Source organism: Octopus bimaculoides, chromosome 5, assembly GCF_001194135.2.
Source record: "Octopus bimaculoides isolate UCB-OBI-ISO-001 chromosome 5, ASM119413v2, whole genome shotgun sequence".
Taxonomy (NCBI): Eukaryota; Metazoa; Mollusca; class Cephalopoda; order Octopoda; family Octopodidae; genus Octopus; species Octopus bimaculoides.
In genome coordinates, this window is record NC_068985.1 from 95,147,465 (window position 1) to 95,158,098 (window position 10,634).

At 33.0% G+C, this 10,634-nt stretch overlaps 1 protein-coding gene across 6 annotated transcripts in view; it reads right to left on the minus strand.

The window, feature by feature from the left end:
* Positions 1–10,634, minus strand: part of LOC106877896 (prolactin-releasing peptide receptor-like) — a 381,315-nt gene that overhangs the window by 118,573 nt on the left and 252,108 nt on the right. For 3 of the 6 annotated variants that reach the window (XM_052967844.1, XM_052967843.1, XM_052967840.1), the window contains exon 6: positions 2,479–2,631. The exons of the other annotated variants lie outside the window; for them this stretch is intronic. The gene's annotated coding sequence lies outside the window, so the exon portion shown is untranslated. The remainder of the gene's footprint in view (positions 1–2,478; positions 2,632–10,634) is intronic. 6 annotated transcript variants of the gene reach the window in all.

The window sequence follows — 10,634 nt, forward strand, 5'->3', positions numbered from 1 at the left end:
TATATATATATATATATATATATATATATATATATGTATATATATGGATGTATATATGTATCTGTATATATATATGTACGTATGTATTTATTTATTTATTTATAATTTTCAGCCGAGTGGCTGCAGTCATGCTGGAGCACCACATCTGGTGTATAAGAGAATTTGACATCGCTGCCCCCAACTGTGAGTCATTTCGAACGATCGGTCGGTCTAGTATCGTGGATAGAAAAGTATCGAGTTTTGTTTTGAACACTTCTAAATCCATGTGTTGCAGGTCTCTCAATTGTTTTCGCAGGGCATTAAAGATCTGAGGAGCTCTTCATTTTTTTATTTATGACTGTATGCTTATTTCTAGGAAAAACAGAATACGTTAGATTTAACTTGTAGTGTCTTCTAATCACAAGGGGAAAAATTGGCATCGTAGTGTTAATAATCACTTGCAGAAAAAGGATTTAACTTCTTAGGACATTCATGCTGAAAGGGCTACTATATTAGGGGATGACACGCCAAATTTATCAACGATGTAAAACTAAGAAACCGAATATAGAAGGGGAAGAGAGAGTTTTGAAGATGACCCAACATCTGGACGTCCTACAATTACCATCATAAAGGAAGACATTCATCGTGTTAACCACCTGGTGATAGATAACAGGTGATGTACTATAAAATGAATAGCTAAAGCCATTAGCATTTCTCCCTAGACATCTGAACATATTCTGAGCAATGAACCTGGCATGAAGAGGTTGTCTACTGTCTGCTGTCTGAGACATGATCAAAAATGCACCGGGTTGATTACCTCACGATAAAATCTGACATTTTATCGGCCAGATCCATCTGGTTTCCCTGAAGATTTCCTAAGCCAAAATGAGAGTTGGCGGCATTGTACTTCTTCACCGAAATAACCAACTTTTATATTGGCCATTAATTTAATCATATGGGAATGGTTATATATCGGTGTGTTGATGGAAAGCAAGTGAGATTGAGCGATATAATGCAAGCAGTTAAAAACAAAATCATGAATTCCTTTGAAGACATGTGTAACTGATAATGAAATTCTAATGTAAATTTAATCTTTGCAACATGTTATTCCTGCATGAAGCAGATATTATAGACTGAACGGGAATTGATGTAAAAAAGTTTCTGAATTGGAAATCCACCAAATAAAATAATCTCTATTGCTAAAAACACTGTCGTGGTAGTTGTTCACTCTTTTAGTAAAATAAATTTGTTTAGACACATGAGAAGATATTCCAGTGATCAGGATAGTTGTTTCATCAGAGATTTTACATTGAAACAGAGAGTCGGAACAAAGAATATGAAAATAGTCTTTTCTACTCTAGGCACGAGGCCCGAGAAAAAGCAGTGAATTTTTGTGCAGAAGAATATTCCAAGTAACCTGATGCCACAACCGATAATGTCCTGAGGCATTTCGAGAAAATACTGGATCAAAAATCCCATATGAGAAATGATGGTAGATTATTAGCAGATAAAGCACAGATGATGGAGAAATGTATAGGCAGCTCATTGAGAAGATCAAAACGTGTTCAGAAGAACAAATGACAATGAAATTGATGTGCTATTCTGGTGGGGATTTTCACTGTGTTCGTGCAAAATGAATAAATAAATAAATAAATGATGCATGTGGCCAAATACTGCAGGTCAATAGCTTTTATGTATAACATATACGCAGTCTGTTTGAATGTTTTACTGCAGAACGAATAAAAATGGGGATACTGATAAGACGGTAGGAGCAAATTATCATCTACATCCTCATCAGCTTTCGAAAGCCTCCGCACGGAATGCCTTAATGTCCCGGAATCCTTAGCACGTAGAGCAAAATGCTTAGCAGTATTTCGTCCGATTTTACCTCCTGATTTCTAATACCGTCGAGGTGGACTTTGCCTTTCATCTTTCAGTGGTTCACAAAATAAACACCAGTTAAACGCTCGGTTCGATTTTACCGATTTTTCTACTCTCCTGCAATTGCTGGACTTATACCAAAATTTGAAATCAATATACCGACTCCCCATGTGACATGACAATTTTGCCATAAGTATTTACATTGTGATCTGCGACGCAAATATTTTACCAAAAATACATACATAAATATATATGCAATTATTTGTAATAGTATTGAATATTTTACAGAAGTCGTATGATAACAAATTTCCTTGGCTCTTATCGGTATATATAACCAGAAATAAACAAATCAATATTAATATTAACTAGTGATTCTACAATAAATTGTTACATGCAAGTGCACCGATTCTGAAAGAAGAACAAAAGGCAAAATAGAGGCATTTGAGCACTTACATAAGACATAACAGTGTAGATTAGAATTATCTGTATATTACAGTTAAAGTACTGTCACTGAGCGTGCGATCCTCTCTTACAAGAGATGATTATATACATAATATATTTATATCGTAGAGGGTGGCTAGCTGGCAGAATCATTAGCACGCTGGGCGAAATGCTTACCGGTATTTCGTCAGTCCTTGTGAACTGAGTTCAAATTCTGCCAAGTTCAACTTTCCCTTTCATCTGTTTCCGAGTCGATAAATTAAGTACCAGTTGCGTAATGAGGTCGATCTAATCGGCAGGCCCTCTACCCCAAAATTTCGGGCCTTGTGCCTAGAAGAGAAAAATATATTGGATGGTAAAGTAAGTCCAGTTTTAACGTTGTTTGAGTAACACTGAAATTAGATTTTGAACTTGTATGCAGGTGTCCCTTTAATATACATTTAGCAAGATGCCTATATGAATACACGAAGTACAGAAACTGCATGTATGTTCTTTTCTACTCTAGGAACAAGACTCTGTTTATTGTGGAGGGGGCCAGTCGATTAGATCGAACCAATACGTGACTGATACTTATTTAATCGACCCCGAAAGGACGAAAGGCATAGTCGACCTTGGCGGAATTTGAACTTAGAACGCAAAGACAGATGAAATACAGCTACGTATTTCGCACGGCGTGCTAACGTTTCTGCCACCTTGAAACTGCATGTATATTGGCTAAAAGAGTTCTATGCTATATTGACTAAAGGGTCATTAATATACTTGCAACATAATATGCAAATTCACATTTTCTTCTTTCATGTACACAGTAATGAAACTTACAGAAATTTCAATAGAGTAAGAAATAAAAAAAACACTACATTATTATAGTGCATAACTTCCTTTAAGCAATCTTATTTTAAACTTCATCAACTACTTAAAATTATGCTAAAGAATATGTATCCCAGCAGGAAAACATATAAGATATATAGAGTAAATAACAATCAATCTTAAAACTAGTTAACTGCTCAGAAAAAATGTTAAGCAACCAAAATATTCAATGAAGCTTAATTATTGAATTGCTTTAAAGTACCTGTCTTATCTGTGGATAATATTTTCAAAATATGTGTACGTTAAATTTCAAATCACTTTTAAACAGTTCATTCTACAACTTTTTCCATATTACATTTGCATGTTAAAGAAACATTTTCAATATCATTGCATTCATGCCTTTTAAAATCACAAAAGTAATGTTATATTTCATGTTCAGTTGCCAAAGGTTTTGTTCTTTTAAATCGAAATTGGTAAGTGTTTTATTCCTGATTTTAACGTGATTGATATCAGCTCTCTCCAGAGAGAGATTTTTAAAATTTTCTTGCTACTTTCAAGAATGAAAAAAACACAAGTGTTATAAGTCTTACTGATTATTCCATATTTTAACAAATCATCATTGCGTATATTTTATGACTGCAATGTTTGATGTTAAAATAAATTTTAGCTATTAAAATAGAAGCCATGTATGTGCAACCATTTTATGTATTTCCACTAGTATTAGAATAAAGAATGAAATCAGTTATTTCACTTAGGCAATAGAAAGTATATTTCAATGCCAAGTACATTTCCCTTGCGTAAGAAACGTTTTCGGATTACTGATGCTAACGTACAGAAAAGCAGATGAAAGGGAATATTTATGAAACTATGAAAATGAAGTCCAACTTCAGAAATTCTAGATTTACATCTGCCAAGCCAGACTGGAACCCTCATAGTTAGATATGCGTCATACGATAAGACAGTTTTGGTTGCAAAATATTATCAAAATTTTTAGAAAATATAGACATCAGAAAATGAACAAAACAAAATATATGTATTGGGTTGGTGCATAATTATTGCGGTTTTTTTCAATAAATTCAACAAAAGTTAATAAAAATATTTAACAAAAAACATCTCTAAATGGTGGTGTGACCGTCTACCAAGCAAATGGGAAGCGGTAATTGAAGTAGATGGTGAATATGCTCCGAAATAATCCTTTAAATATATTTTTGTTTCATGTTATTATTTTTGTCGAATACGTTTTGCCGAAAAAAAGCCGCAATAATTATGCACCATTATATTTTTATATCTTCAGTTAAGCCGAATTATATTTTTTTGGAGCGATAACCGCACATTCTACGGACTAAATTCTACCATTAATAGGAAATATCCTAAAGCAATTAATAGCTAAAATTCGATAAAATTGTAAGAAACGCCTGTATAAAAATTCAAGAATAATTAGAATCTATAGATCTATGTATTCCACATAACACTTATAAAGGTTAAAAATGTAATAAACTTTTGATTATCACAGAGAGAACGAAGGAAAATATTTGATATTTTCGGGTAATAAATCTATTTTTATTAGCATAAACTTTTAAAATAAAATTTTCGTATTCTTCGTTCGCTGTTAAATATTTTATTCCTTTTCAAATAGGTCACTGAATATATTTAGTACATTTGGAAATGCATACATTATGCATGAATGTATATCTATATTTCTGTAACTAAGTCTCCATTAAAAACAAAGTTTTAGAGTTTGATAAGTGTATGCCAGCTACTCTTAACACATAAATTATATTATGCTTGATCGGAAAATGTTAGGATAGGGAATTATTTTTGGATTAATTTTATTAATGACCTGGTAAGCTTTAGTGCACCGCAAAATCATATAGTGGAGTTACAAATGTTGTACTGATAGAGCTTATCAAAAATAAGACACTTCGAAAATGATTCCAGTCTATACAGTATATCTTTAATGATTGTAGGCCATTACATTTGCGAGTAAGGAGTGGCTAAGAAAAGTATTTCAGGTTTTGTCAGAGTTCCCCACTTCTTCTTTGTACGGTCACACTTGGAATACTGCTGCTCCCTGTAGTCTCCCCGCACCAATAAACGTTACGAGAAATGAGTCATCCTAGAGTGCATTCACTAAGAAATTAAGAGCATGACCGATCTTCATTTCTGAGACCGGCTTAAAGCATTGGTTCCTTGTTTTCTCCAGTACCGCCATGGTTGCTACAAAATTTGCACAATTTGGAGAATATACCATATGCATTGACCAAACGTCCTTAATATTAGATTCAGAGTTCATCCATAGCTGGGGCCACCTGCCAAACACCCCCTACACAATTCATTAGTATCATAAAATGTAAATTAACTTCAGCATAATTTCTGTTTCCGAAGAGAAACTGCTTCTTCCTGTACAAACCCTGCTCTATTTGAAATTATTCCAAAACAAATCACAGAAGACAAAGCACTCATCACCTTCAAAACGAATCTGCACAAATTTCTTCCAGGGATACCAGATAACTCACACATACCTGGACACATCTCAGTCAACAACATCTCCCCCCTTGAATGGAACATTATACGACAAAATGTGACTTTAAAATGACTTAACAGATTCTACCAGTTGCTGTTATTAAGTCACATATAGTCTGGGGTAATCTTTGGCCAACAAAATCTAAGTTATCTAAGTTATATATTGAAATGATTGTCCTGTGAATATTTTAAGAAATAATTATTTATTACATGATTGATTGTTTCTTTTGAATTGTTAATATTTGAACGTCCAATTTCGTCGTGCTTATTGCCATATATAAGATATACTTTTGATTTATTGCAGTATTATTATTCTAATCAGAATCTAGTTAACAGAAAAAATATTACGATAGAACTGTTTTTGAAATGCAGTATCCAGAATAGATATCTATAATTGTATAAACTGATATCGCAGTTATTCATCATTTGTTTAAAATCTTATCTCAATCTGTAGATACAGTTATACTTTAAGTTCAGATAGGGCACGAGAGTTCATCTGCTTGTGCTAATCTCCTTAGAATGCATTATGCATGAGAATTTAAATGGATAATGTTGTGTCGCCATAATAGCATCATAATTCTTTTTGAAGTTATTCTTCAAAAAGCACTTGCTAAACCTCTTCGCTTTTATAATTTCACCTTTTTAATGCAGAAGATAATAGTTTTACATCTTGACGTATGGGTATCATGCCTGATTCTCACACGCCATCTGCTCTTAGCATTTATTGGCCCAAGCACAGATATTTCAAACTGTAGTCGACTGAAAAGTAAATTAATGACTATAGACTCAATACTGAGAAGATTTCTCTCTTAATGTGATTTATATTTCTGAGTTTGAACATTTGATATCATAGACAAACATAATGTTTGAATATCAAACGTTTTAGACTCTTCGTTTTTCATGATATTGATAAGATTTATCAATTTCACGTATGTTACGCAAGTAAGCACTTGCCAATATCGATATGTCAAAATCATGTTAACAAAATTGTATAATCTACAAACAAGAAATAAGATTTTGTGCAGTAGATTGTGTTATATACTCTTTATTTGATCAGCGATCAGTGGTTATAAGTATCGTCGAACAGTAAATGCTTTCTAGTCATAAATATCGTTAACTCAAATTTTGTTATAGAAAGTACGACCACTATTGCATTATCCAATATATTTCAATTTGTTAAGCAGTATGATATGAACTAACCGGGTGCCATCTGTTTTTACTAAAAGAATGATTCTACATCCTAAGCAACAGTACAAAGTTGAAAGATTCCACCTCTTCTGTAGATATATACCCGAGTTCATTCCCTAAATAATAATAATATAGAATATTCAGCTCTTATATAAAAAGAAAACATTGTAGGTAGCCTCATTTGTATTGTTGTGCTTTAGATAGATCAGCATTAATTAAACCATATATATTTTGTGATCAACAGAATAGAAATTAGAAGTGCCAAAATAAAACATAAGTCGATCACGGCGGATTTGAACTCAGAACGTAAGAGCCCTTAAAGCATTCTGTTCGCCTGTTGCTAAAAGTTCTGCCATCTCGTCGCCTTTTCGAGTAATATTGAAATTGCGCTGGCATGTTGTTATTTCTGGTGTCTAATTTTTTCATACCTGCTGTCGTTGCTTTTGTATTTATAATATCTGATGATTCTGTTCGTGTTGCCGCTGCAGTTTCCACACCTATTATTGTATATGTGATGGTGTTTGACGTTCCTATTGTTGCGGTTGCTAATCTTGTTCTTGATAAGTTTTTTTTGTCTCCACACCTTTTCTTCTATTGTGTGTAGCTTCAGAATGTGAATAATTATAAACTTCAGCTTATATCTGCAGGATTCTCTTGCTTCAGATCTCTTCAGCTCTTAAACATTCTGTGATTTCTCCTTGCTGTTGTCTTCTGAAGATTTGGCATGCTATTTATTTTCTGTGTGCATGAAATTAATAATTTACCTATTAATATATTTCACTGAAACCAGCATTGGATCTATCACTAATTTCATTTCCGGTGATAGTATCATATATTATCACTCAGTGTTACACCTACCGATTCTTGTTTAACATCAAGGGAATCTTGAATATAGGAACTTGCTGCCTTGACAAGTGAATGCAAATTATTGTCATTACGGCGGTGTTGTTCCTGATGACATGCTGAAGCTTTATCGGTGTAGTTATTGGCATTATTCACCGTGTTGTTGCTTCGGAGCGGGGGGGGGGGCGTAAGTCGATTACATCGATCCTAATGTTTGAATGGTACTTATTTTATAGAAGCCGCAATTATAAAAAGCAAAGTCGACCTCAAAGCGTAAAATGGGATGAAACTCCGCTGAGCTTTTCCTTCTGCATGCTCACGATTCAGCCAGCTCGCCGCCTTCCAGTAAGAAATACTGAAACTTGAGCAGAACCTCTTCTCTCACTGTTACTATCACAGCGGATGATTTTATGATTATATTTAAATGGAATGTGATGTGGGCAATGGTAGGGACTTTATTATCTCACACCTCTTGAAAATTAACTTCTGGCAAAAGATTTGGATATTAAACTGCTACTAATACAAGAATGGGGTATTAAGTAACGTGACTTTGAGTTCTAAATAAATAGTTTTCCCAATTTTACTAGTAATACAAACGATATTGTCAACTTTAATTTCTGCAACCTCTGTTTTCGTAAAAGCCTTCCTCACGCTCTATCACAAGCTATCAATTACAGCCTCATTCTCACGACATTATTCTCGAAAAATAAACTGAAATATAAATTTGAATAGGATCACCCAATAATTCACACGTTATATATAGCTATGCGTTCTTTTGTTTTTTTGGCTATCGAAGGGTATTAGAATAAAAGCAGGAAAGTACAAGTGACACCGCAGAAAGACAATAAAATTCTTGGAAGATTGATTGACATGAAAACCAAACAAGAAAAAAATTAATTAAGCATTTATGCATGAAACCATCCAATTCCAAGTCTAAATGTTGTCACCAATTCATGTGCTGCTTATATCTACATATTCACATATCAAACAACAATAGCAAAACAGTTACATATACATAATAATTTCTTTTCTCCTTGTCTTCAAAAATTTTGCCTTAAATCTCTACACTATTACAAGTTGGTTTGCAATAAACAGTGCTGATAGTTATGGCTTCAGAACTCCAGCAAGAACGTCAATGCTTTCTTGACTGCATTGATGTCTAACTGGTTTGCTTTGTGAATACATAACCATTGTCATAAAAAATAAACGAATTTCGAATAATGGTTGTTTACTTCAGAAGTGTTGCAGTGACGTAGAGCAACATAGATTTCCGATAAAATATAAGTTCTACGTATGTTATGAGAGAATTAAGTGTATCTGTAATGACGAATGAAAACACATTTTGGTTATAGGTGAATAGAGATAGACTGAAATAGAAATATATGAATACAAATATCAGAAACACAAAGAGAATGACAGCACAATATATGTGGCTCTATATTTATATGGAAATTGCAAAGTAAGATAAGCATCGAACAAGGAGAAGAGAAACTAAGAAGCAGAGAGATAAGAACAGGTGAAAATAGCCGTAAGCTGCACGAGACTGAAACGCAAACGGCATGAATGAATCTCAGTCAAATCTATCTCAAATTAAATTATAGAAACGTGGATTATATTGGATTTTAATATTATATACTTTGAGATAAATGAAGAAACAAACAATGATAACCAAGGTTGTAAAACGCCTGATAATGTAGGGCATAAGGATATGTATTTCCTTAAATATATGTGATGGACACACACAGAGAGAAAGAAAAGAAGTGATAGGGAAGGACACAGGAAACCTTACAAGCAGTAATATCTGCATTGGCAGGAATGAAATTCTAAGAAGTTTATATTCTTAGAGACTAAAAACACCCGCAAAGGGAACGCTTTAAAGAGCAAATTTGCAATTGAAAATTAAATTAGACCAAACGATAATTGAATATTTGAATAGTAGATCAAAATATAAGTGCAGTACAGAAGACACATAATATATACAGAGAAAAACGATAGACAAACAAATATATTTATTTGGTATATAGCTTAAGGGAATATATACAAAGTCACTATGAAACGAAATAATATATCCAGTAACGGATGCGTAGGTAAATATGAAGATTGAATTAATAAAAAAAACATACTCTTAAATACATTTGCCTGTACGTGATTGTGTGTCTGCGTACATAAAGAGTTTAAAAAGTATATGTGGATGAGTATACGTCCATAAACAGTTTGTTATATGGTAGGTTTCAAACTGAAAATTAAAATCCAAACATGAGACGCGATCTATTGATTTTAAAGTAAACACGTACATCCACACACAAACAGAACATACATATAAATAAATATTTACAAAGATATAATAAATATATTATTATTATTTTTATTATTATTATTATCATTATTATTATTATTATCATTATTATTATTATCATTATTATTATTATTATTATTATTATTATTATTATTATTATTATTATTATTATTATTATCATTATTATTATTATTATTATTATTAAGATTGCGTGAGAGAGCAGCGCATACCATCAGTGAGTCACTGGGGTACAAATATACGAAGCCTAATATGCCCATCATGACTACCCGTCTCATAAGGGTACACCAGGGCACATGCATCACAGCCATATGTGCGTGACATGGCGATCTTATATCAAGATAAATAGTGCACAACCTTGTCGGGGAGGCACAGTTAGAATTTTCATCACGTCGAGTAGCCCATCCCACACAAGAAGTCTATGAAAAAGGTTTCTGTTATAGATGAAGGGCAAAACACCCAGGTTTCCAGAGGTGAAATTTCAAACCCCAAAGAATTCCTCTCAATACATGACTGTGATGCTTCCCCACTACTAATATCTATCTATCTATCTATCTATCTATCTATCTATCTATCTATCCATATATCTATCTATCTATCTATCTATCTATCTATCTATCTATCTATCTATCTATCTATCTATCTATCTATATATATA